This window comes from Coenobita brevimanus, chromosome 87 (genome assembly GCF_032717465.1).
Source record: "Coenobita brevimanus isolate Jiangsu-jjx chromosome 87, ASM3271746v2, whole genome shotgun sequence".
Classification (NCBI taxonomy): Eukaryota; Metazoa; Arthropoda; class Malacostraca; order Decapoda; family Coenobitidae; genus Coenobita; species Coenobita brevimanus.
The window spans coordinates 7,757,753-7,770,062 of NC_137040.1; positions in this window are offsets into that span (position 1 = coordinate 7,757,753).

Below are 12,310 nucleotides of genomic sequence, written 5' to 3' on the forward strand. Positions count from 1 at the left end.
GTAGAGCACGCATGACGTCCGTGCGATATGGGCGTATGTCCCATACGGCCGCGTGCCCCTATTCTACAGAGTGCACCTGGCGCAAACACCTCAGCCTGGGTGCATTACCCTCCAACCAATCCAACCCTCGCCAGGATCGGGGTGGAGCTAATTAACCCACCCCGTTCCGTCAACGTATGGGTACGTTGCAACGATTTGCATTTGCCAGTCCCGGCGACGTACCGGTACGTCGTGCAATTGCAAGGTCCCTAATTTGCACAATTTTCAATTTTTGCGCGTGATTTTTCGTATGTATACACGGGACACCTTCCTCTATTCCTCTACAAGATGCCAAGCGGGGACAATGCCTTACACCACATAACCTCCCCCTCCCCCCCTCACGCCATTGTCTCGGCAATTCACCTGTTACCAATGACCTGGCTAGTAAAGATATTCAGGGCCAGAGTGATTCCCCAATCGATGACAATGTGGAGTACAATGTTTACATAGCATTAGAAGAAGAAACAGCCAGAAATAATGATCAGGTAATGTGGCAAAAAAAAGTCAGGTATGGTGATTAGTTAGTGAGTGAAACAATGCTTATAATGCCTTTATTACTGCTTGAAAACCAATATACTCTCATACTACATATACATTCGTACCAAGTAAATAAATAAATACCGTTTATGAGTGGATAAAATAGTTACCCTCCCATAGAACTCGTTTTCTTTGGTGCCAGCATGTTAGAAAACCCAGTCAGGTAAGGAGGAACTCCTACCTGGATTGGGTATTTTAAACCTCAGGTGAGCGATTTCTCTATGAATTTTCGATGTTTCTCACCAAAAGCAAAGGTTTTAGCCAAAAAAAAAAAAAAATCGAAAATACCTCGGGACTGGGGGATGTCGGAGGTGCGGAAAACCTCGGGACGTGATGGGTTAACCAGCTCCAGACAGCATCCCAGCAACGGTCTATAGCCGTGCACAAGCAGCAGCCCATAGCCATGCACAAACAATGGCCTGTAGCTATGCACAAGCAGCGGCTCATAGCCGTGCACAAGCAACAGCCTGTAGCCGTGCACAAGCAGCAGCCTGTAGCCATGCCTTAGCAATGGCCGGTAGCCATGCGCCCACATCAACCTGCAGCCATGAAATTGTGAAGGCCCATAGCTGCGCATCTAAGAATTAATTGGCCTATAGCCGCTTGTAGTGCTGTCCATCCCCCCTGCAGAACTTGTGACGGCCGATTGCCGCACGTGGGGAGAGAAAGGCACACCCTCTCTCCTTCTGCAGTTGCCTCGAGGGGCAAGACACCGGCGACAGCCTGTAGTCGCACCAGTAGATAGGGGACAGCCCGTAGCTTGCCTGCACGTTGCTCCTCATACAGGACATTGGTGACGGCCTGTAGCCGCACCTGCAGTCACCCATCATCTGCGGTCCCGTCAGGGAGTCGGGCCCCAGTAATGGCCAGTTGTCGTACTGACGGGAAAGGGACGGCTGGTAACCTCCCTCCTCCCATTGCCCAAGAGACCTCAGCGATGGCCGGTAGCTGTGCCAGGGAGGGATGCCCCAAAAGTCCCTTGCCCCCTGTGACTCCGTGACCAGAGGAAGAACCCTGCTCGAGCCACCCTATCAGTGGTAAGGTAGGCCCCACCCTTATTTCCCCAGCCCGAGGCAGCCTCCAAGAGGAGAACCTCCCATTCACGGACTACTGTGGAGGACCTGTATTGATCCTGGGGCTGCACTCCATCCAGCCAGCACCGGTGGGTGACCAGCAACCGTCGGACTCCTGTCGCTAGCAACGCCACAGCCCTACCCTGACAGCAAAGCAGCAGGAGCGAGACCGCAGCAGACGGGCTCTCCATGCCAGCCCAAGTGCCCCAGGGCATGACCTCTCCAGTCCTGATGAGGAGCAATACCCTCTCCACACCGGGTGCCTGCAGGAGCGCCTTCAAGAGCTTTTTGGCCACAGTCCCGAGGGCCGAACCTCTATACCCAGCCCCTCTAGTGCAGGACCCTTCACCACACCTGATCAAAGCCCACTTTGGAGGACGACTCCCCTACGAGTAGTCCCGTGTCCCCTAGACGAGAAGGCATCTAAGGGGACTCAGCCGACCCTGGTCTTACACCTGCGAGCTGCCGAGAGGCCACTCCCTTGCCCCACACTCCTGCCGTGACTGTGACTTCCATGCCCGTGAGGTGAAAATGAAAGTGACAATTGGAGCATAGTGACATAGAGGTTAACTATGCCAACTCCACCAAGTGTAAGCCGAGACAGTAATAATACGCTGCTATCTTGCTCCACTCAGTGAACACGGGACATGTGTATAATCATTACAAAGTATATGCAGCCCAATAATTAAGTGTACTCCTAACTTCACTTAAATGCAGTGTCTGTCTGCTTATTCTCGAGACGGCCGGTATCCTGCATGATACCTACAAAATCTCTGCCAGTCTGGGCTTTGCCTTGTATAGGGTCTTGTGGAACATCTACCTGTCCGGTATTAATAATTTGGTAACATACATGTAAGGTTGTTGCCCTGTGTTTTCATGTCCTGTTCTGAGAAGAGTGGAGAAGTTGCAAGATAGTAAGAAAATGGCAGAGTATAAGAGCATAGTGGAAGAAAGATTGGGAAGGTATGAGTTAGAGCAGATGCATGGAAGGAGTGGAAGACGTATGTAAGATATTCACGGAAGAGATAGGCACAGCGTGTGAGGTAGTTTGTGGAGTGAGGAGGAGATGCAGGGGTGTGCAAGGGACAGTATGGTGGAATGATGAGGTGTGGAACAAAAGGAGGCATATAGTGAATGGCTAGAGAGTAGAGGTAGGGGAGAAGATGAGAGAGAGAAGAAAGAGATATATGTGAGTAGGAGAAGGGGGGTGAAGAGACTGGTGAAGGAGAGTAAGAAGAAAGTGGATGAAGAATTTGGGAGGAATCTGAGTGTGAAATGGAGAGAGAGTAAGAAATTGTTTTGGAAGGAGGTAAAGAAAGTAAGGCAGTGTGAAAGGGGAAATAGTAGGGGAGTGAAAGATAGGAATAATAGATTGTTGGTGGAGAAGAGAGAGAAATTGAGGAGATGGAAGGAGCACTTTGAGGATTTGTTGAATGTAGAGAGTGAGATCAGTGAGAGCATAAGTGGTTAGGGAATGGCGGGGAGAAGAAGAGATAAGAGGAGGGAGGAAGAGATCAGTAGGGCGGAAGTAGTGGAAGCAATGAAGAAGATCAAGATGGGAAAGGCCCCAGGAATTGATGGAGTGTGTGGTGAAATGCTTAGGTATGGGGGTGAGATTGTTGAGGAGTGGATATGTAAGTTGTGTAGGTTGGCTTGGGAAGAGGGAAGGGTTCCAGAGGACTGGAAATCAGGAATAATTGTTCCTTTATACAAAGGAAAAGGAGAGAGAGAAGTATGTGGTAACCATAGGGGTATTTGCCTTCTTAGTGTGACTGGAAAAATATATGGTAAAATACTCATTGATAGGGTTAGGCATATGACAGAGGAGCTAGTTGGAGAAGAACAAGGGGGATTTAGGAAGGGAAAAGGGTGTGTAGATCAGATATTTGTTCTCATATGTTTAGTGGAGAAGTATCTAGAGAAGGGAAAGAAAGTGTATGTTGCCTTCATGGACTTGGAGAAAGCTTATGACAAAATAGATAGGCAAGGAATGTGGAAGGTAATAAGAATATATGGAGTGGAGGGGAAATTGTTGAGTACTCTGAACAGTATGTACGAAGGAGCTAGGGCTACGGTGCGAGTGGATGGTGAGCTGAGTGAGTTCACTGATCTCATTGTGGGACTGGAACAGGGTTCTGTGATGTCTCCGTGGCTGTTTAATATATACATGGATGGGATTGTAAAGGAGGTGCAAGGAAGGGCAGTGGATGTGGGGGTGGCTCTAATGAATGAGGGTGAGATTTGGAAGATTCCAGTGTTGCTCTTTGCTGATGATACAGTATTGTTGAGTGAAGATGAATGGGAGTTGCAGGGTTTGGTGAATGAATTTGGGACAGTGCGTAGGAAGAGGAATCTGAAAGTTAATGTAAACAAGAGTAAAGTTATGGTGTTCGAGAGGAATGAAGTCACAGAATGTTCAGTGAGGTTGGATGGTGTGGATATGGAGAATGTGAGTGCATTCAAGTACTTGGGTAGTGTGATGAGTAAGGATGGAACTTTGGGGGATGAAGTGCGTGAAAGGGTACAGCAGGGAAGGAATTTTTTTGGTTCGCTGAAAGCAGTGATGAGAAATAGGGAGGTGAGTATGGAAGTTAAGAAATCACTGCATGATAGTATTGTGATCCCTACCCTGAAGTATGGAAGCGAGGCGTGGACCTTGCACGAGGGGAACAAGTCAAGAGTGAGAGCAGTGGAAATGAGTTACTTGAGAGGAGCATGTGGCGTGACATGGAGGGACAGGTTGACGAATGAAGAAGTGAAGGAACGTCGTGGAGTGGATGTGGATGTGGTTGAAAAGATTAGGAGAAATACACTGAAGTGGTTTGGACATGTGGAGAGAATGAAGAATAAAAGACTGACTAAGAGGGTGTATGTAAGTGAGGTGGAGGGAGAGAGAGGGAGGGGTAGACCGAGGATGAAGTGGAGGGATGGAGATGAGAGGTATATGAGACAGGGGGGAGTGAGCTGGGGGGAGGGTAGTCAAGTGCTGGGTGACAGAGCGACTTGGAGGCGTTTTGTCTGCGGCCACCCTTTGCGGAACTAGGGCGTCGAGCTATAGATAGATAGATAGATCCTCTCACACTGTGTCTTGAATCCAGTCTATACAGGGAACACAACTATCCTCTAGGTGTTGCTAGGACGGGAAGCTGCCTAAAAACACCTAGCATAACACTGGTTTGTGGAGGATAGAACAGAGGATAGCAAGTGTTTATAAGTGTAAATTGTTATTGAAATACCCACCCCAGGAGGAGACCCTGGGGAGGGCGAGACAACCACTCCAGGAGGAGGCCACGGGGAGGCGCACATGGGCCCCGAGCCACACATGCCCATGTCCCCCGTTACCATATGCCCGTCTTCCACCCAGCAGGACCACCGAGGAGTTCATTGCCTAGCTGCATTACCCTCCAACCAGGACAGCGCTCACCAGACTTGGTGTGGGACTTGTTCTAACACAGTCCCAAGTAGGCCCTCGGTAACGTCCAATGGACTTGCCACTAGAGGAGGAATGCCCACCAGTCTTCCCAGACCTACACACCCCAAGGGGAGCAGCGGTACAGTAACGTCCACCAGACTTGCTGTAGAGGAGGCTTCCACTGGATCTCCCTCTTCTGCCACCCACCGCCAGAAGCAGAGGCACAGTATCGTCCACTGAACTTGCCGTCAGAGGAACGTCCACCGGACTTCCCCCATCTATCGTCCCAGGGAAGGGGGCAGAGTCTTGGTAGCGTCCACTGGACCTGCCATGAAGGGGATTTCCACCAAATTCCCCTCGGCTGCAACTTTCCCCCAGCAGCAGGACCTTGGTAACGTCCACCGGACTAACTGCAGGTGTAGGAACGTCCACTGGACTTCCTCTACCTGCTGCCTCTGGGACGAGTGGAGCCCTGGTAACATCCACCGGACTTTCCGGCTTGCCGGGTGGGAGGAACATCCACCGGACTTCCTTCCTCCACTACCCCGGAAGGGAGCCTTGGTAACGTCCACTAGACTTGCCAGGCGGAGGGAACGTCCACTGGACCTCCTTCTTCCACTGCCCCAGATTGGAGTTTTGGCAATGTCCACTGGACTTGCCAAGCTGAGGGAACGACCACCGGTCTTCCCTCCTCCACTACCCCAGAGGCTCCCGCCGAGGGCAGTGTCCCTGGCTCGGCTTGCCCCTCCAGAGGCCAAGCAAGATGCCCCTCGCACTCCCCCTGCACCACTAGGGGTGGAGATTGCTCCGCTACAGAGCTTCTGGCAGAGGATGTCCGGAGTGGACCCGTTGTGAGCCTGGGTGTCCTGTTCCTGCAGCCATTCCCTCGAAGCCCCCAGCTGGTGTTGGACTCCCAGGGAGCGAGTGGCCACAGGCAGCCCCTGATGGCCTCCCCATCCCAACGTGACTGCAGCCCCCGACCCTCGGGGGGTGCCAGGGCAGATGCTGAGCTGCGCATCTATTAGCCCTGTTTGGCCCCAGTCCTGAGGGCTACCACACGCCTAAGGGCCCCACCAGGAGAGGGCCACCCACAACGCTGCCCTACAGCCCATGCCAGACGCCCTACCACGCAGCCCAAGACGAGCACCTCTCACGAGAGTGCACCTCAGACGGCCCACCCCCCACACCTGGCCGCCACCTGCACCTGTCTGGGATCTACTCTGTGACAAACCTTTATGTATCAATGTGTTGTACTGTGTCATATGTATTGTGTTTTGCACTGTATCTTTGTACATTAATATACGTGTAAGACTGGTTAGCCTGTGTTTGAGCCTTGTTCCATTGTTGCATGCTCTTGCCTGGTCCTGAACTAAAGAACCCAAGTCCATGCCCGTGATCTGAGTTCAAGAAGTTGAACACAGAACATGCTGCATAACAGTTATGCTATGTGTTCAAGGGTCAACTTCTTGTCCTCTGAATACAATCGACTGAGTTGGGTTCCCTTTTGAGACCGGGTCTAGAGCATGCACCTAGAGGAACAGAACATGAAAACTCGGGTCAATCAACCTTACACGTATATTGCCTTAGTCACAACACAACACTGAACTCGACATCAGCACAATACACTGTACAGGTAAAGGACACAGTAAGACAGGTGGACTCTGGTTCAGGCTGCTGTGGACTTGCACTGCTCACAGGTGTCGTCCAGGTGTGGGAGGGGTCTCGTCAAGTGCACCCTCCCGCAGGAGGCACAGGACCACTGCCAGGGGCCAGGTCGTCTGGAGTGGGCTGCTGGGTGGCAGGGAGGGAGGCCCTTCGCTAGTGGGGCCTCGGTGGGAAGGGCGGCCCTCAGGACTGGGACCAAACAAGGCGAGCAGGCGCGCTTGCTTGCATCCATTCCTGGAGGAGGACTGCTTGCCGATGAGGCTGGAGAGTTCACACCCCGGAGTCCTGGGGACACCCCTGAGTAACTGCATGGGAGCTACGGTCTAGCTCAGGTCGAGTCGCCATCAGGTGGTGCCTGTGGCATCCCTTCTTCCTGGAGTCCGACAGTGAGGGTCGTAGTCGGGGTGCTGGCTGCTTGGCAATTATCCCCAGACTAACCACGGGACCTTGCCAGATCTCCTCCAGCTACAACTCCACTGGGGAACTGCATCTGTGGGGAGAAAGAGAAGGGTGTCCTGCAAGGGCTCTGGTTGGGTGGTGAGGCAAGCAAGGGACGTCCTCCGTAAGGAGAGTCACAGGGGCAGCGGACGAGGGATTTACGGTGGCTGATCCCTCCCCGGCACGGACAGTGGCCATCTCCATGTTTCTACTGGCCCCTGGGACAGCAGGTGAAGGGCGTATGGTGGTCGACCCTTCCCTGGCGCAGAGGGTGGCCATTGCCACGGTCCTGCTCCCTGAGGAGGTGGCAGACAAAGGACGGATGGTGGCTGATCCTTCCCCGGTGCGGACAGTGGCCATCATCGCGGTTCTGCCCTTCTCTGGGGTCACAGCAGAGAGAGGTACAGTGGCCAATCTCTCCCTGGTGCGGATGGTGGCCGTCACTACGGCGCTGTTCCCATTGGATGCTGCAGGTGCAGGGTGTGCAGTGGCCATCCCATCCATGGCACGAACGGTGGCCATCGCTGTGGTCCTGCAGGGGGTAGTAGCTGAGAAGCGTATGGTGGCCGATTTCTCCCTGATGCAGGCAGTGGCCAACGTCGCAATGCTACCTTAGACTGTATTGCTACAAGACCCACCCCGGTCCTGGCGAGTGCTGGCCCGGCTGGAGAGTAGTCTGCTGGGGCTGCGTTCTCGTGTCTGTCTCCGTTGAGGGGAAGAGGGGAGCAAGGTAGTGGGGGACATAGGCCCGTCTTGACTGGGCCCTTTGTGCGTCCTATGCCTCTCCCTATGGTCTCCACCTGGGATGGGTGTTGCGACACCCTGTCCGTGGTTCCTCCATCGGGTGGGTGTTGTGCCACCCCTTCCGTGGTCTCCCGTTGGGGTAGGTATTTCATAAACAAATATGTCTGAACGGAAAGTAGTGCTTGTTAGTACTGTGGTACGTATTCCGGATATTTACGGAGAATTGGGAGTAACAGTTTTTCATTGATAAACCATGTGATTTATTCAGTCAGTGTTAAAAGTTGTGGGTTTCTATACTTTGCAGTTAGCGTGTGCCGCCGGCGTCCCCCACACTGCACATGGTACAGGATCTTCTCTGGTGAATTCCCAATAATATTTATAGCCTAGTCTCAGCCTCATGACAGCTCGTCATAAAGTCCATCTCTTTGACCATATGTCACATCAGTATTCTGAGCCATATTTACGTAATGAACAGAGCTAGTGCTACCACTTGCTATGCAATCATTAAGCTGTCTAGTAATATTCTGGCTAGCATGAGGGCTAATCATGCTTTTGACAGTAGTATAGGCTAACTATATTCAGCAGATATATCAGGAGAGTCGTAGGCCGAAAGCTGAGCCTTACGAGCTAGATCGTCAGCCTTTTCACTGAAGGGTATCCATATATGAGAACGAACCCATGTGAAGTGGAATTTATTACCTGTGCTTTCAATACACCTGACAGTCAATAGACATCTATTGACAATATCACAATCTGTAGGAGTGAGGGACAGTAATTCGTACGGAGCTCCTTGACTATCCAGAAAAAAATAAACGCCCTTAGAAAATGACACAACACAGCCTCGTCCCTCTTCTATCGAATACAGTTCTGCCCGTGTGGAAGATAGACAGTCAAGTAGTCTTTTTGAAATTACAGTGTGGTAGTCTTTCTGAAATTACAGTGTCCACGCACTGAGTGGGTGACTCATACTCCCTAATGAACAGCCCACACCTAAACTTAGTGCCATCTACAGATCCGTCACAGTATATACGAATATGTAGGCCTACAGTCTGGTGACGATCTATTGTCTCTAACTTTGTCATGAAGTGGGATTTAACTTCACAAGGCAGCCAATGATCCTTGGGCTTGTGGAGCTTCTCTATGTCCACAGTCACTCTGCGAGGAATCCAGGTGGCCCGACCAGGTGTTTGTATTAAATTAAAACTGGAACATGAACAGGAAGATAAAGCACTTGAACTGGTGTTATTGCTTAGCTAGCACTAGACAATTTTAAATAAGGCTCATCCAGACAGCTTTGAAAAATCACTACCAGACAAAAGGCACGACCGGTTAAACATCCATTGTCCGTCAGCAGCAAGAGAAATGGTTTAAATGAATAATTAGTTTTTTTGAACTTCGAGAAGGAGTTTCGTAGAATTTCGAGAGTGGTGGCAAAATGGGTTACGAGAAAGCTATGATTGGACTGTCTGGTTGATTATGATTTTGTGCTAAGAGTTAGCTACGTCAGTGAGAGCAGGAAGAGAGTCAAGAGGGGAATTTCCGATGCATCAGGCGTCTGTGCAAAGTCCACTGCTGTTTATCCTGGCACTTGAGGCACTGTTAAGCGAAACTAAAAGTGGTTTACCTTGGGAACTTTTTCCTGCTGATATTCCGGTTTGATTGCTAAAAGCTTGCAGAGAGCTAGAGCGAAATTCGAGGAGATATCGGATGACAGCAAAGGGACTGAGAATTAATACTGATAAAACTAAGATCATGATTAATAGGAACATCATCTTGTTCCGTGTGTAAAGTCGAGGGAGTTTTTTTTTGTTTTCCTATTTATAACTTGTAATAAGTGGGTTCACAAGAGTTATAATGGTGCAGGAGGTAGACAGCGGGATTTGCAACATTTTCTCGGTACGGTAAGCAGGGGTGTTTGGTCAGTTGACAATACTCGCGCGGCGGGGTGAACCCGACACCACCACCCCAGGAGGAAAGTACAGGGGGGCGACATCCACCCTACGTGGGGATGACGGAGAGGTTGTTTTCCCCGACGCCATCCGCACAGGAACGACATATCTCCCCCGTGACCCGACGCCCCTCTTCCCCGCAGCCAGACCATCAGGCAGTGTACAGTAAAAGTACACTACTCTTCAGCGGAGGGAACACTCGCCAGAATCAGGATGGGACTCGCAGTAGCAAGGTCCCAAACAAACCCTCGGATGCCATATCCATCGGATCGGCCTCCACCAGGAAAGAGGACTCAGGAGGAGCCTCGAGGTTTGTTACATCCCAAGGGAGCAGCGGCACAGTAGCGTCCACCGGGTCTACTGTGGGTGGAGTGACCACTGGTTCTCCACCTTCTGCCACCCACGTTCAGGAGCTGGCACGTCAGCATGTCTATCAGACGACCTTCGCCGGTACTCCCCAGGAGGGAGGCGGGCCCTGGGGCAGACTCCATCAGAGACACCACTCGGAACAGGCCACCAGTCGTCCCCCAAGGCTGCCCCAACCTCGACAGACGGAGGACAGACTTCACCGGAGCTGCGGCTTAGTCCAGGAGTGCCCACCAGGCCTTCCCCTCCCGACGTCCCCAGGACAGGTGTCCTAGTCTCTACAGCAGAAGAACAGACTCCACCGGAGCTGTGGTTGTTGCTTGGAGTGCCCACCTGGCGCCTTCTTCCCGTTGCCAGGGTCTGTGGCCCCTGGAAGAGTCCCCTCGGACTCCACCTCCACCCCTGTTCCAAGTAGGAGCACGGCAGTGCCCAGCAGGGCTGCCTAGCAGAGGGAGTGTCCCCCGGACCTCCCACGCACACCCCGGACTGGAGTTTTGGCAGGTTTTATCAGGCCCACCAAGTAGGGGAGCCGCTCTTCCTCCAGGAGTCCCGGAGCTCCTACAGAGGGTAGTGCCTCTTGCTCCGCCCACCCTTCCTGTGTAGAGCGAGGTACCCCTCTTCCCACCTTTCTCCCCGAGAGGGTGGGATCTGCTCCCCTGCATGTACCCCGCCGGAGACCAGTCCGGGCGAGACGTCCCCAAGGCCAGGTGTCCTGTCCCTGCAGCCCCATCCTCCCCAGGTGCTGTCGGACTCCGCCAGAGAGAGAGACTGCAGTCCATCCCCTATGGCCTTCTCCCACAGATGAGGCCGCAGCCCCCGGAGTCAGTGGGCCACCTCTGACGCCTGCTGTAGCTGCCAGACCTCCCCCGGCACAGGTGGCTGCAGTTCTCCCCTGACGGCCGCCCCTGCCGGACAAGACCGCTGCCCAGCCAGGGCGCCTCCCTCGCTGGAGCCAACCCTCGGCCCGGGCCTCCCCAGGTCCGGCCCCAGGACCCCAATGACGACTAAGGGCCAGCTCCGTGCGGCGCTCCTCCTGGCCCTCTTTGACCCTAGCCCAGAGAGCCCCACATCACCCAGAGCCTCTTCAGACAGAGGGCCGCCCACCACGCCACCCACCTACTCCTGTGGGACTCGTGGCGACCCCATAGGTGATCTACCCCTGGACTACACTCCGGATGGCCCACCCCCAATGCCCAGCTGCCACCTGCGGTTCCGGCGTAGGGCCTCCTGCCGCCTGTGTCCTGACTCCTGAGCTCTCCTCTCTGCCAGTGCCGTGAGTAAGAGACTCTGAGGTTATTTGTCCTCTGGTGTCCGTGAGCCCCTACCCCAGTGGACCAGTCCCTTTCCCCCCCTCTTGCCCTCAGTGCACCCCCTCTGTGTTACCCCAGTGTTACCTTCGTGTGTAAAACTATGAACTCCCCCACCAATAACCTTACGCACGGAGTGCGTGGCGCTAGGCCATGGGTTGCCCCCAAGCGTGATTACCCCCCCCCCAGTGTTACATACGGACAGACAGCATCAGTGCGGCACCCTTCTCCCCCCCCCCCTTGCTTTGGGCCTTGTTGAAGTGAGTCAAAAATGATGCATAAGGTATACTCCCAGCTACCTGTCTCGTAAGAAAGTCAGTATCACCACTCCCCCTCCCTTCCCCCCCCCTCAGCCTCTCACGCGAGGATATAGATCGTAAGTGCTATATTCTCTCGTCCTATTTAAGATGTAACGTGCACGTAGCATAAGGATAGCTAGGGTATCGTCAGTGTCACGTGGATACATATGACTAGCATAGGAGGCCGTTTATGTTACGCGAATATGTATATATAAGGCCTTGAGTATGCACTGCCGTCTATGTCACGCGTTTGGATACATTGAGATATACTTGACTGTCTTTGTCATATACCTGAGACCCAGCGCACCTGGTGTATTGTGTGAACCATATGTATGACACTGTCTGGGAATTATTCTATGTAAGGAATGGTAGAATACTGTGTAAAGGTCAAACTCGCTGAACTAGGTGGAAATATTTATTGTAAGAGCTAGCCTTCTGAGATTATTTGGTTATTATATGTCTCATAGTTTGATTGTGTGTG